This window comes from Schistocerca piceifrons, chromosome 3 (assembly GCF_021461385.2).
Source record: "Schistocerca piceifrons isolate TAMUIC-IGC-003096 chromosome 3, iqSchPice1.1, whole genome shotgun sequence".
Lineage (NCBI taxonomy): Eukaryota > Metazoa > Arthropoda > Insecta > Orthoptera > Acrididae > Schistocerca > Schistocerca piceifrons.
The window spans coordinates 365,039,377-365,055,354 of NC_060140.1; positions in this window are offsets into that span (position 1 = coordinate 365,039,377).

Sequence of the window (15,978 nt, forward strand, 5' to 3'; positions counted from 1 at the left end):
CCACGCTCGGCTCGATCATCACAGTTGAGAAGGAAATTCTGACAACGTTCGAAAAGGATCCAGCCGCCAACACTCGGCTGGCGGAGGCACTATACACGGGTAAAAGTGACATGTGGCGTTTTGCCCATGAACACCTGCTCCATCCATACGATGTGCAGAAAATCCAGGCATTGTGGATGGAAGACTACCCACGACGGGTACGACTTGTGCAGTGGTAACAGTGAGTACACCAGACACAATTCCCGACCTTGGTGCTATTCACGGAGGAATGCACGTTTATTAGAGATGGTAAATTGAACTTGCACAACGTGTACACTACTGGCAATTAAAATTGCTACATCAAAAAGAAATGCAGATGATAAACAGCTATTCATTGGACAAATATATTATACTAGAACTGACATGTGACATTTTCACGCAATTTGGGTCCATAGATCCTGAGAAAGCAGTACCCAGAATAACCACTCTGGCCGTAATAACGGCCTTGGTACGCCTGGACATGGAGTCAAACAGAGCTTGGATGGTGTGTACTTCAACACGATGCCACAGTTCATCAAGAGTAGTGACTGGCGTATTGTGACGAGCCATTGACCGGACGTTTTCAGTTGGTGACAGATCTGGACAATGTGCTGGCCAGGGCAGCAGTCGAACATTTTCTGTATCCAGAAAGGCCTGCACAAGACCTGTAACATGCAGTAGTGCATTATCCTGCTGAAATGTAGGGTTTCGCAGGGATCGAATAAAGGGTAGAGCCCCGGGCCGTAACATATCAGAAATGTAACGTCCACTGTTCAAAGTGCCGTCAATGCGAACAAGAGGTGACCGAGACGTCTAACGAATGGCACCCCATACGCTCACGCCGGGCAATACGCCAGTATGACGATGACGAATACACGCTTCCAATGTGCGTTCACCGCGATGTCGCCAAACACGGATGAGACCATCATGATGCTGTAAACAGAACCTGGATTCATCCGAAAAAATGACGTTTTGCCATTCGTGCACCCAGGTTCGTCGTTGAGTACACCATCGCAGGCGCTCCTGTCTGTGATGCAGCGTCAAGGGTAACCGCAGCCATGGTCTCCGAGTTGATGGTCCATGCTGCTGCAAACGTCGTCGAACAGTACGTGCAGATGATTGTTGTTTTGCAATCGTCCCCATCTGTTGACTCAGGGATCGAGATGTGACTGCACGGTCCGTTACAGCCATGCGGATATGGTGCCTGTCATCTCGTCTGCTAGTGATACGAGGCCGTTGGGATCCAGCACGGCGTTCCGTATTACCCTCCTGAACCCATCGATTCCACATACTGCTCACAGTCATTGGATCTCGACCAAGGCGAGCAGCATTGTCGCGATACGATAAACCGCAATCGCGATAGGCTACAATCCGACCTTTATGAAAGTCGGAAACGTGATGGTACGCATTTCTCCTCCTTACACGAGGAATCACAACAACGTTTCACCAGGCAACGCAGGTCAACTGCTGTTTGTGTATGAGAAATCGGTTGGAAATTTCCCTCATGTCAGCACGTTGTAGGTGTCGCCACCGGCGCCAACCTTGTGTGAATGCTCTGAAAAGCTAATCATTTGCATATCACAGCATCTTCTTCCTGTTGGTTAAATTTTCGCGTCTGTGGCACGTCACCTTCGTGGTGTAGGAATTTCAATGGCCAGTAGTGTATGTTTGGGTGTACGAAAACCCGCATGAGCAGATAATTCAAAATCATCAACACGGGGTTGGTATCAATATCAGGACCGGGGTAATTGGCGACCGTCTCATTGAGCTATATCTACTGGCAAACAGATAAACAGGACCGATCTATGTCGCATTTATTACAGATGCTTTGTCAATCCTGTTGGATGTAGTGTCGCTAAGTATTCGGTTGTATATGTGGCTGCAGCACAACCGAGTTCCAGCACACAATACGTCGATGAGCGAAATCATCTCAGTGTCGCATTTTACAGCTGATGAATGGTAGGGATCGGGCAGTTCAATGACCAGCACGGCCGCCAGATCTGACACATCTCAGTTGTTTTCTGTGGGTTAATATGAAGAGAATCGTGTATGGCACATCCGTAACGTCAGCGGAGGACATTATTGCTCGAGTCCACGGAGCGATAAAATGCTTCTAAGACAAGATCACGTTTTGGCTCATGTGAGTGTGGCTCAGCATCGGCGATGTAGCCTCTGCGTTGATGTAGGAGTCAGGCAGTTTGAAGCCCGTTTGTAATGTTGACAGCGCGATGTGTTACTCACGTTGGATTTATTGACGTAATGCGGAACGCACAAACTTCGATGCTCTCCAGCACCCAAATCGTGCATTTCCGGACATGCATTCCATTTTCAAGACAGAGTCTTCGGGCACCATATACTAATTCTTTTCGATGGCTTTTTTTTGGGGGGGGGGGGCATCCCATGGGGTGATTCAGGTTTTATGCAACCGTAAAGGCCATCAAAAACCACGAACTAGATTTTCATAATCTTTCGCTCGATAAGTACTAACTGTTAGTCGCACAGAAAAATATGGACAGGACTTTTTCGTAGGGAATTTAATATAGCTTTCTGTACTGCGATGCATTTTCGCTTAAGGCCAAGGTTTTCGATTTATTTAAGACAAACGCATTTTAAGGTCACTTTTGTACATTTTTCTTGAATAATTCAAATACTACGATATCTATCGAAAACATATCCCAGTATAACATTTAACGTTAAATTTCGTACAAAAAGGTCTCTTTCAGTTTTCTGTAAAACTAACAGTTTTCGTATAGGGAGCGACAAAATATGAAAATCTCCCTCATGGTTTTCGAAGGTGTTGCAGGTACGATAAAACCCAATGGGAGGGGCAGCTGAATAACCCTGTATATATAAGGTGTCCATGATTTTCAAGTTCCAGTTTCAAAAGGCTACAGAAAGCTCTTTTACAACAACTGTGACTGCGTGCCAGTAGCCCTGCGGAAGTTGTGGATACTCAAGGATATGAAGAAAGGCAATTGTCTGATATCTGCTAAAGGTCTGGAGAAAATTCTTAGCAAATTTGATAAGACGGGTTCTTTTGAAGTGCATTTTGGCAGAGGCGAGAAAACAGTTGATCTGACGTCTGTCGAAGATGTGGTCATAGCACCGCAGGAGGGTTCGAACGATGGTATGTAAACATGAATGTTGGACATGCCTGCGACCTCGATGGTTAAAATCCTACGAAACATCCTGCATCGCTTTGCGTACAAAATCACCAATGTTTAGTAGCTGCTTCCTTCTGACCTGCCAGCAAGACAAACTTTCCTTCTGGAATTTCTTGCTCTCATAGAAGTGGCCAATGAATGGCGGTGGAACCTGCTGTTGACAGACGAAGCCCGTTTGCATCTCGAAGGACATGTCAACACGCAGAACTACAGAGTATGGGCATCGTAAAATCGTCACGTATGCCAACCGGTACAACTTCACTCTGCGAAGGTGAGTTGACGGCATCGTTGATCATAGAGATGTATTTTTTCGAGGTTGTGAGTCCTACGGGTCCCGCTACCTGTACCGTCATTGGTGAACACTATGAGAGTCTTTTGCTTACCAACGTCATTCGAATGCTTCAGTAACGTGGATGTGTGGGTAGGATCAGTTTTATGCACGACGGCGCTCCTCGGCCAGTGAAGCGGCTGCTGCAGAAGCATTTCGGAAATTCTAGAATTTTCGTCTGTCATTTCCCTACAGCCTGGCCTTTCAGATTACCTGGTCATCACTTCTTGCTGTGGGATTATCTGACAGATCTGTTCAGTGTTCCAATTACCAACGTAGTTCAATTGAAGGGATGCATTGCGCGATGAATTCTGAACGCAACCCGCAGGACACCCGACCACTTGCGGAACATGCTGTCTCTCGATTTCAGTTCCTAGCAGAAAACGCTGGGCAGAATGCTGGAGATTTCCTGCGCCATTGTTAGTACAATTAAAAACCGATGTCATTTTACTATTATGTGCAGTTTTTGGTCCCAAGACAATTAAAAATCGACATCATTTTCCTTTTTGCGCGGTTTTTGCTCTCAAGATAATTAAAAAGCGATTTTAGACATGTGGTACGAACTTGCGGTGGTGGATGGGCAATCTTACAGTGCCAGAAGTGTTGACTACCGTACTTCAGTATTCACGTGCGTTGAACACTACAGGTGGCTTAATGTGCAACTCAAACCGTATCCGTAGTATTGGGATTCATCTGTCATTTTTAACTGACCCCATTTACGTTAAAACTCTTACAGGGCCATCTGTTAGTAAAATTTTTCTTAAATTGTTCTACGACATTTCGCCCTAGATCAATAATGTGCTGTTCAAATTTGACGTCATTCTGACCTTTGGTTCTGTTATGGTGATTCAATAAACTTCTACAAACTGACATGACACATCGGGTATACAACAAGGATCAATAATCACATAGAAACCGGGGTTCGCAAAGACTATCCGGGGCTACTAAATGGCATTGCAATCATTTTTTCACATGATACAAATGGAATCCCAGTACACGAGATGCTCGAAGTTTTATCCACGTGTATAGAGACACGCCTGACATCGGCGCGGCTTGGACGCACTCTCTCAAAGATACCTGGTGTATCTCGAAGACACCCCGCTGCCGCAACAATCCTGTCCACTATGTCCTCCGGCGAAGTAACTAATCTTTAAAGCAAACGATTTGTAATACTTTCTTGTATCACTGTAGTGCCAACTGGTGCTCCATTTGCTCCTACGGATGCAGTACTATGAGCCAGATCCATACGCCAAAAACGATGGTCTTCCCTCTGGATAGTATCACGGGGCCATCCAGAACCTGGTCTTCTTGCGACCTTTCATTCCCGTGACCACCCTTCCAGAAATCAAGTGCTGTAGCTACATTCCTGCCGCGTCTTTCTGCAATATCGCAGACTGAATATATGACTCCTTGTAGCGATATTACACGTCCTCGTTCAAACGTAGTGAAGTGTTGATAATGCCGTCTTCGTCGCCGTAAAGGTATTCTTGATTAACATCAATTCACCACGCCCAGTCTCAGAGGTAAATGATGCTCACGACCGTATTAACAGCGACTGGTGCGAAATTTGAAATGACACCATCTTTCAGATGCAGAAACAAGCGTACTAACTTTCGTTTACGTTGTGATATCTTTTCCATGAGTGTATACATACAAATATACCTCACCATCGTTTTAGTTCCTGCACAGTTAATACAGATTAATCCTTAACACTTTTAACTAAACAGGTGTGTAATATGTATAATACTCTGGTTTCATCATCATAAATTTTGCCAGTCGTTTATACAGGATGTTACAAAAAGGTACGGCCAAACTTTCAGGAAACATTCCTCACACACAAATAAAGAAAAGATGTTATGTGGATATGTGTCCGGAAACGCTTAATTTCCATGTTAGAGCTCATTTTAGTTTCGTCAGTATGTACTGTACTTCCTTGATTCACCGCCAGTTGGCCCAATTGAAGGAAGGTAATGTTGCCTGGTGTGCTTGTGTTGACATGCGACTCATTGCTCTCCAGTACTAGCATCAAGCACATCAGTACGTAGCATCAACAGGTTAGTGTTCATCACGAACGTGGTTTTGCAGTCAGTGCAATGTTTACAAATGCGGAGTTGGCAGATGCCCATTTTATGTATAGCTTAGCACGGGGCAATAGCCGTGGCGCGGTACATTTGTATCGAGACAGATTTCCAGAACGAAGGTGTCCCGACAGGAAGACGTTCGAAGCAATTGATCGGCGTCTTAGGGAGCACGGAACATTCCAGCCTATGACTCGCGACTGGGGAAGACCTAGAACGACGAGGACACCTGCTATGGACGAGTCATTTCGTCGTGCAGTTGACGATAACCCTAATGTCAGCGTCAGAGAAGTTGCTGCTTACAAGGTAACGTTGAACACGTCACTGTATGGAGAGTGCTACGGGAGAACCAGTTGTTTCCGTACCATGTCCAGCGTGTGCAGGCACTATCAGCAGCTGATTGGCCTCCACGGGTACACTTCTGCGAATGGTTCATCCAACAATGTGTCAATCCCCATTTCAGTGCAAATGTTCTCTTTACGGATGAGGCTTCATTCCAACGTGATCAAATTGTAAATTTTCACAATCAACATGTGTGGGCTGACGAGAATCCGCACGCAATTGTGCAATCACGTCATCAACACAGATTTTCTGTGAACGTTTGGGCACGCATTGTTGGTGATGTCTTGATTGGGCCCCATGTTCTTCCACCTACGCTCAATGGAGCGCGTTATCATGATTTCATACGGGATACTCTACCTGTGCTGCTAGAACATGTGCCTTTACAAGTACGACACAACATGTGGTTCTTGCACGATGGAGCTCCTGCACATTTCAGTCGAAGTGTTCGTACGCTTCTCAACAACAGATTCGGTGACCGATGGATTGGTAGAGGCGGACCAATTCCATGGCCTCCACGCTCTCCTGACCTCAACCCTCTTGACTTTCATTTATGGGGACATTTGAAAGCTCTTGTCTACGCAACCCCGGTACCAAATGTAGAGACTCCTCGTGCTCGTATTGCGGACGGCTGTGATACAATACACCATTCTCCAGGGCTGCATCAGGGTTTCAATGCGACGGAGGGTGGATGCATGTATCCTCGCAAAAGGAGGGCATTTTGAACATTTCCCGTAACAAAGTGTTTGAAGTCACGCTGGTACGTTCTGTTGCTGTGTGTTTCCATTCCACCATTAATGTGATTTGAAGAGAAGTAATAAAATGAGCTCTAACATGGAAAGTAAGCGTTTCCGGACACATGTCCACGTAACATCTTTTCTTTATTTGTGTGTGAGGAATGTTTCCTGAAAGTTTGGCCGTACCTTTTTGTAACACCCTGTATATGTCACTGGAAAATATCCCGTAGGATTAATGACGATGACGAAACCAGAATATTATATTTTAAAGCAAATAAATATTTACTGAATTACGTTTACACATGTGTGAATATTGGCCTAACATCAACTGCAGATCCAAATTTAAAAATTAAGTTAAACGATATTTAATGTATATAGTGCACGTAAAATCAGAGCGTCAAATACAGAAACATGAGCTAACAGAGTGCACAATAATGACGAAAATAAACAGCAGACAGAGGCTGAACGTGGACTTTTTCACAGTCAGTCACTACCAAATGCAGCGAATAATTAAAGCTCACAGCTGCCTCATGTTCTATAAGCGAAGTTAAAGTTTCTGTAGTCAAGCAAAGTCAATCACCGAAAAAGCTGTATGCTCAATGAAAAGCTATGATACTTAACGTGTGCTCAAAAAATTTTCTGAAGTCCAACGAAAAGTTAGAGTACGAGCATGTAACTCACACGGCCCGTTAACAAAAACACACTAAGCAACACCGAGCGAAGGCGAAAGTTTCGAAGATGACTAAAGGGTATGTGTGTCCTACTGCTCGCCCTTCAGTGCTTCCCGTGGCGTCAGACACTACCGAATTCATGTTAGATACTCGAATAATGGTGTACTGAACTTGAATAGAAACTGCAGACAGCTGTTAAGTGATGATTTAATCCCTACCGGTTTCGCTGTGTTGAAGCAGCGTCTTCAGGTGGTTAGCACTGTCAGACAGATTAGCCAACGGAGACGCCTCCAACGTTCGTAGTTTCCGTGTGTAAATCTATCTGACAGTACTAACCACCCGCAGAGGCTGCTTCAACACAGAGAAACCAGTCGGGATTAAACCATCACTCAACAGTGTTTTACGATGAATTTCATCTTTTCTGGCAGTGTATATTATTAAATTATATGTGACTTATATAATGAACATCATTCGAATTTCAAGCTAACTGAACATACATAGACGATAATAGGAAATAAGACAAATGTTGCAGGCACTTCGTGACCTCTTATTAAAACAACAATGCAGATTCGGACAAATTATGAACAAAATTCACAAACCATGCCATATTCTGTTTTCAAACTGACAAAATTTATATAAAATTATGACGACTATGGAGTAGTAAATTGTTTGTATTTATCCACCATGAAAATTAGGTAACCATCTAGGATACTCATAATACCTTCACATTACTTGTAACTGTGATGGTTTTGCATTTCAACTTTTACATTTCATCTTTTAATAAACACTTCTGTAACTCTTTATACACGAATATGATTTGAAAAGTAGCTTATTGCGGTGTTTACTGAGACCATCAGCCTTAAGTTTATGGTTCATATAGTTGGATTGTTCAGCTCAGTTTGTAATTTATCTATGTAATTTACCTATATCTGAAGTACTGAATATCGTTTTTTTAAAAAAAATCCTTCTTCACGTGTAGCGTTTGCTTTAGATACCATAATCAACTGCTGAGCGGAATTGACTGTTGGTTAGCGCTGTGTTTCGCATGTGAACATTGTCGTGAAACAAAACTTAAATCTAAATGTAATGAGGAATTTGAATGAATCTAATTAAATACGAAAAGAAACTTACCATGTCCTCACTGAAAACTATTTAACTGAAGTACATATGAAATTTACGTAACATGAAATACAATGTCTGGTTTGAAATATCCACGAAAGAAAATACTGCTCAACATGAAAGAAAATAACTGTTTAAATTTACGGTTACTGTTCACTGTAAATTAGTCTGCTTACTTAGTACGACATCTGAAAATTCTCACTAAGTAGTATTTACTTACATGAATGCAACGTGAGATCTCCCTTGAATGAAAAGTAGTTTAACTCTTGCTCAGCATGCCATTTTGTGTCTAGTGTGCCGATATTCTCGAAAGCAAGTTGAAATCTGCAAATGCGGCAGCTAAAGAAAAATAATCTTGTCTACATTTTTCTTTGCTTGTCAGAAAAAATCTGCGGCTGCGTGTGGCGTTAAGGTGCAATACACACTCGACAAAAATTTTTAAGCTTTATTACGAATGATAGAGGAGGGATTTATGTTAAATAAGAACGCTCTTGAAAAATTAAACTCTGATTATAGTCAAAAAAGTCTGCACAGCATAACAAGACTCTAACAGACACGTAACTTTCATTGCACAATTTTTGACTTAATGAAGAACAAAGAGATCAGATTAACATAAATCATTATTATTAGTTATCTAAGGGATAAAGATATCTGTCAATTGATAGTTCTGACAAACAAACATTTTATTCTTTCCCAAGCATGGGTTACCTTGAAATACTCCTCCAAAAGTCTTCTCCATCAATACAGCCAATAAAATGCTGCATAAACAAGTTTGCATCTCCTTAATGAAGTTTTACACATAATTTCTCCCAGATTCACAAGTACCAAATCTCCTGTAAAATTTTTCCTTACTATGCCGCAATAAAAATGCCCCAAAGCTGCACAACCGACTGGCAAGCAAGTACACCACAGATTACATTAAAAACAGAATCAAGGATCTTATCCATTACTCCGAAGCGTGCTAATGCATTTTTGTCCCACTAGAGTGAAGCTGAATTATTTACAGTGGCAGAAAACATACGACAATCTTACAAGCATATGTGCGACTATACTGAGCTGATCGTGTGTTCATCTTTTGACGATGTCACTACGGTCCCATCTACATCTACATCCACATAGATACTCCGCAAACCACCGTACTGTGTGTGGCGGAGGGTACCCTGCTGTGCGACTACTTGTCATTTCCTTTCCTGTCCCATTCGCAAAAAGAGCAAGGGGAAAACGATAGCCTGTATGCATGCGAATGAGACCTAATCTCTCGTATCTCATCTTCGTGGTCCTTACGTGCAGTGTATTTTGGCGGCAGTAGGATCGTTCTGCAGTCAGGTTCAGATGCCGGTTCTCTAAATTTTCTCAACAATTTTTCTTGAAAAGAACGTCGCTTTCCCTCCTGGAATTCCCATTTGAGTTCCCGAAGCATCTCGGCAACACCTATGTACTGATCGAACCTACATGTAACAAATCAAGCAGCCCGCCTCTGAGTTGCTTCGATGCCTTCCTTCAATCCGACCTGGTATTGACCCCAAACATTGGAGCAGTACTCAAGAATACGTCGCACCATCGTCCTACCACTCTATCCTGAAGTTCTCCCAATAAACCGAAGTCGACCATTCCCCTTCCCTACCACAGTTCTCACATCTTCGTTCCACCTCATATCGCTTAGCAACGTTACGTCCAGGTATTTAAATGAGGTGACTGTGTAAAGCAGGATACTAATAATGTTGTATCCGAACATTAGGGGTTCGTTTCTTCTATTCGTCTGCATTAACTTACGTTTTCTATATTTAGCACTAGCTTCCACTCATCACACCAACTAGAAATCTTGCCTAAGTCATCTTGTATCCTAAGTCACTCAACTTCGACACCTCACCGTACATCTCGGCATCATCAGCAAACAGCCGCAGGTTGCTGCCGACTCTATCCGCCAAATCATGTATCTTTATATAGAACAAAGGCGGTCCTATCACACTTCCCTGGGGCGCTCCTGACGATACCCTTGTCTTTGATGAACACATACTGTGTTCTGTTATTTAAGATGTCTTCGAGCCACGCACATATCTGTGAACTTATTCCATATGCTCGTACCTTTTTTAACAGCCTGCAATGGGGCACTGGGTCATATGCTTTATGAAATCGAGAAATATGGATTCTGTCTGTTGCCCCTCATCCACCGTTCTCAGTACAGTATATCATGTGCGAAAAGGGAAAGCCGAGTTTCTCACGATCGACGCTTTATAAAACCATACTGATTCGTTGACATAAGCTTCTCAGTCTCAAGAAAGTTTATTATATTCGAACAGAGAACATGTTCAAGATTCTGCAGCGAACGGAAGTTAGGGATATTGGTCTGTAATTTTTTCGGTCCTTTGTTTCATCCTTCTTATGTACTGGAATCACTTGCGCTTTTTCGCATTCTCTTGGAACTTTGTGCTGGGCAAGAGATTCACGATGAATGCAAGTTAGGTAAGGGGCCATTGCCGTAGAGTAATCTTTGTAAAATCGAACTGAGATTCCATCCGGACCGATGAATTATTTGCTTTCAAATCCTACAGTTGTTTCTCTACGCCATGTATGCTTCTTACTACGTCGTCCATACGGGTGTCTGTCTTATGGTCAAGTGACGTTATGTTTGTACGATTCTACTGTGTGAATGATTCCTTGAACGTGAAACTTAAAACTTCGGCTTTCGTTTTGCATTCTTCAACTGCCACAGCCGATTAATCTACAAGGGACTGAATGGAAGCCTTAGACCGGCTTAGCGATTTTGTGTAAAACCAGAATTTTCTCGGGTTCTTTGCCAGGTCGTTTACTAAGGTGCGACATTGGTAGTTGTTGTATGCTTCGCGCGTAGATCTTTTCACAGACACACGAATCTATACTAACATTAGGTTCTCGTCATTTGTGCACTCCCCTTCGAACCGAGAGTGCAAACAACGTTTGCTTCCTCAGCACTCACTGAATTGCACTATTACCATGATGAGTCTTTTCGACACTTCATCCACTTACTAGGCACATAACACTCAAGACCACGATTTACAATTTGCTTAAACTTAGCTCATAATTCCTCTACTGGAACTAAGTGATGTCAATTCACTATCTAAGTGAAATGCTAATAACTGCTTATCAGCTCTATCTAGCAGAAACACTCTTCTAGGCTTCTTGACTGATTTATTAACTTTGGTAATCATAGTTTCTATAATGACAGAATTATCGCTAATCCCCTTTTCTATATTGACGTTGTCGATAATGTCCGAGCTATTTGTAGCTATTAGGTCTAATTTCCATTGCGTTTGGGCTATCGAGCTAGCTGATCAAGACAATATTTAGAAAACATTTTCGAAAGTATTTCGCATGACTGTCTGTCTGTACCCCTCGCAATGAATCCATAGACATCCCAGTCTATACTCGGCAGGGTAAAGTCGCCTCCAACTAGCAAGGGATGATCTGCATATTTACAGGCTATTGACCGTAGACTTTTCTTGAATGACTCTAGAACTGTCACAGCAGAATCTGGTGGCCGATAAAAACAGCCAACAATTAACTTGGTTTCACCTACACCGCCGGCCGGTGTGACCGTGCGGTTCTAGGCGCTCCAGTCTGGAACTGCGTGACCGCTACGGTCGCAGGTTCGAATGCTGCCTCGGGCATGGATGTGTCTGATATCCTTAGGTTAGTTGGGTTTCAGTAGTTCTAAGTTGTAGGGGACTGATGACCACAGATGTTAAGTCCCTTAGTGCTCAGAGCCATTTGAACCATTTTTTTCACCTACACCTGTTGTACGCGACCAGGTAACTTTACTTTCATATTCAACTTCGAGCTCAATACAGACAATATTTTTGTCAGTTGTAATGAACACTCATCCTCCTGTGGCCTCTAATCTGTCTTTTTGATATACATTCCACGACTCGCTAAATATCTCAGAGCTTTGCACTTCAGGTTTCAGCCAGCTCTCTGTCCCAATAATAATTTGAGTGCGAAAAGTTTCCCGGAGGGCAGTGAATTCAGGAACTTTGTTAGGGATACTTTCGACAGTTTATCGATAAAATTGTGACAGTCGAAGTGTCTGTTGTGGACGCCGTTTGAGTTCCCTTGCTGCATATCGACTGGCGAGTGTTCATCAGAGTACCTCCAACTACGGCCCAGTCTAATAAACCATCATATGCACTTCACAAGTACTCTTCTACCTGAGTAGCTGCTTCCTTTGTGTAGTGCACCCCTGACCTATCAAGAGGAATCCTACAAATCCGCACACGATAACGAAGATCTAGACGTCTGCAGCCAAGACCACCACAGAGTAGACGAAGCCTTTGGTTGAGACCCTCCACTCGGCTCCAAAAACCAAAGGACCTTCATAAACACTGGGAAGGTTGCTGCAAATTTCGAACTGTGCTTGCAACTTGCACACGAGACCAGCACTACCGTCGCCAGCTGCCTCATAACTGATGCGACAGCGGTTGTTTGTGCCGACGTGAGTCACAACATGAAGACGATTGCACCCTGCACGCTCGATAGCCACAGGGAAGGCCGCCTCCACATCTCGGATGAGACCCCACGGCACACATACCACGTGCACGTTGGCTTTATTTGCAGCCCTGAACCCTATCTGCATAAGGGGATCCATAACGTCCCTAACATTGGACCCCCAATACCAATAACTAATAACTCCTCCCCCCCCCTTACCCTGTGTACCTGCTCGGACAGCGTGCTGAAGGAGAGGGCACCTGTCCACTCACAGGGTTAATGGGCGAGGCCAGGGAGCCAGACTACACATTGACCCTTCGCCTGGAGTGACGTGAACGAGTTTGTACCTGCCACTTCCACTGACCCTACTGTATGGGCGGATGCACCACTTCGGGAGCACTAGGAGGTGCCTCGGAAGCAGAGCCCGAAGGCAAAACAATCGACACCTGAGGTGTCCCAAGCAATGCGCCAGATTCTCCCCGCCTCTGCATCCCAAAGTAGCATCCTGAAGACGACTATTCTATCGCTTGTGCCTTATCCCGCAGTTGCGCAGGGTCGGCCATGGTTAATCGGATTTGGCATGTTAATTTAAGGGGTGGCCGGATGCCCTTCCTGCCGCCACCCCATACCCCTCGGGTTGGAATTAGAGTACCTCAACTGTCTGCGTCTAATATAGTCCATGGAATAGTGCGAATGTGTTCAGATGTCTGCGGGCTGTGTAACTGAGGTGGAATGTGGGGACCAGCCTGGTATTCACCTAGTGGGATGTGGAAAACCGCCTAAAAACCACATCCAGGCTCCCGACACACGGGCCCTAGTCGTTAATCCGCCGGGCGGATTCTATCCGGGGCTGGCGCGCCTACCCGAATCTTGGAAGCAGTGCGTTAGCCCTCTTCGCTACCCTGGCGGGTAGCCTGAAGACGACTGACCGTAGCCAAAAGCAAATCCAGCTGCTTGCGAACTGCAGCCCCCTCCTGCGTCCCTACACAGCATGCACGTATCCTGGCAATCCTAGCAAGACTAACTGAAGAAGTGAACTGTAAGAGCAGACAATTATATATGTACAACTTGCTACCCTCCTGATGTATCACCAATGGAGGCTCTAGCGTTAATGATGTGCGTAGCTGGCTGCTCGGTGAGCAACTATTGCGCTACAGACTAAAGGAATTTACACTTACAAAACGTGACATTAAACCTAACCAGAGACGCAAGCACGAAATTTGGTCATTATACTACGAGGAAAACACAGGAAAAGATTAACACTAAACTCGCCGTCCTGTAGTTGTACCCGTAGTCTTATATCAGCCAAGATCTGGAGCCTGGATATGTTTTTAAAACAGATCTGAAGATGGTCATTGTTGATCGGGACCGATAGTCTGAGGACTTAACAAGTTTGTGTCATAGAAGGAAATAAAGAAATTTACTGTTACAAGTTGTTATTATTTTATGTTCACAGACGCAAATAAAGAAATTTACTGTTACAAGCTGTTATTAATTTTATAATCTATTGTAACTAAAAACAATTACACCTTTATAACATTTGTCATAGCATTATGCTTGAAGCTGCAATGAGCTCATCGCTCCAATTGTTTTGGTCTGTCGGCTTTTCTGTATGTTTGTAGCGTCTGTTACGTAGTATCGTTGGGAATACAATATTAATCTTTATTTCAACAACCATGGCAATCATTGTGTCATTTTCGCACTTCATCCCAGCGTGCCTTGGGAAAAATTTGAGTCCGGTGCTCCGGCATCAGCTTCCCTGCATTCCGTGTTTGGTGGGCCAACTCCCGCGAGCTGTCAAAACACCATTGCCTCTGGCTTCTTGTAATGTCGTAGTTTACTCGCGCCCTCCTTCGGTTTTTTTTTATTTTTTTTATTTCAAGGCACTGTTCACCATATCTCACCAATTACTACGTCCAGTACAATACAAAAATATCTTTCTATAAATAATAATAAATATATGAAAATATATTTTTCTAATGGAAAAAGTAGACTTCGCTGGTCGTGATTATCAACTCCTCAGTTACCAGAGCAGTGGGCACTGTTAGTAACCTTCCGTGTAGTGTGCCTATTGTACGGTGCGCTCTTACGTCACACGTGTTTGTTCTTGTAGTAGTTCCGTTCTCCGTCAGTGGCAAGAAGGCGTCATTGAATCATCCAACGATAGCCCACGAGTTCCCGATTCCTGGGTTTCTGCATCATAAAATTTCGCCATCGAGATGAGAAACTAAGGAAGTACAAGCCGTCCAATAACAAGAGTTTACATACGTAATTATAGTAACAAACCAGTCAACAAACATAGGTGCAACGATAAGGTGCTCGGGACAGCAATGTACAACGTCGCTGATATTTCACAAACGTTATGTCACCAGTCTCATGTCTACTACATTCCTACTTGAATGAGGTTCGATGGACAGTTCAGCTAATTATTTTAGAAATGCCAATGTAATTTTACGTATTCTTTCCACCTTATCTGATCTCTAGTCTTCCAACGATCTTTAAACTCTGATTGTAATACTGTATACCCTATGTACTCCACACTGACACCAATTTCTTCTTCTGTCGAGTCATCAGAGGCCTTCAATACAAGCAGGCTCTATCATTTGCATTTAACATGCAATTCGAACTACACTCATAATCTTACCATCCCTCCTTTTAATTTTGACTTGGGACGATCGTTAATTTTTCGATTTCTTCACATTTTTCCTGCATCCATTTCACGTTGGTTGCCCAGTCGTCTGGTGGCGATATGCACATATACGGATAGCGGTAGTATCTCGTATGCAAGGTATAAAAGGGCAGTTTATTGACGGAGTTTTCATTTGTTCTCAGATGACTCATCTCAAAAGATTTCTGACGTGATTATGGCGGTACGACGGGAATTAACAGATCCACAGTGTCAAGAACGTGCCAAAAATGTCAGATTTCAGACATTCCCTATCATCACGGAGAATGCAGTGGCTGACGGTCTTCACTTAACGATCAAGATCAAAATCGTTTTCGTAGAGTTGTCAGAGCTAACAGACAAGCAACACTGGGTGACATAATTACAGAAATCAATGT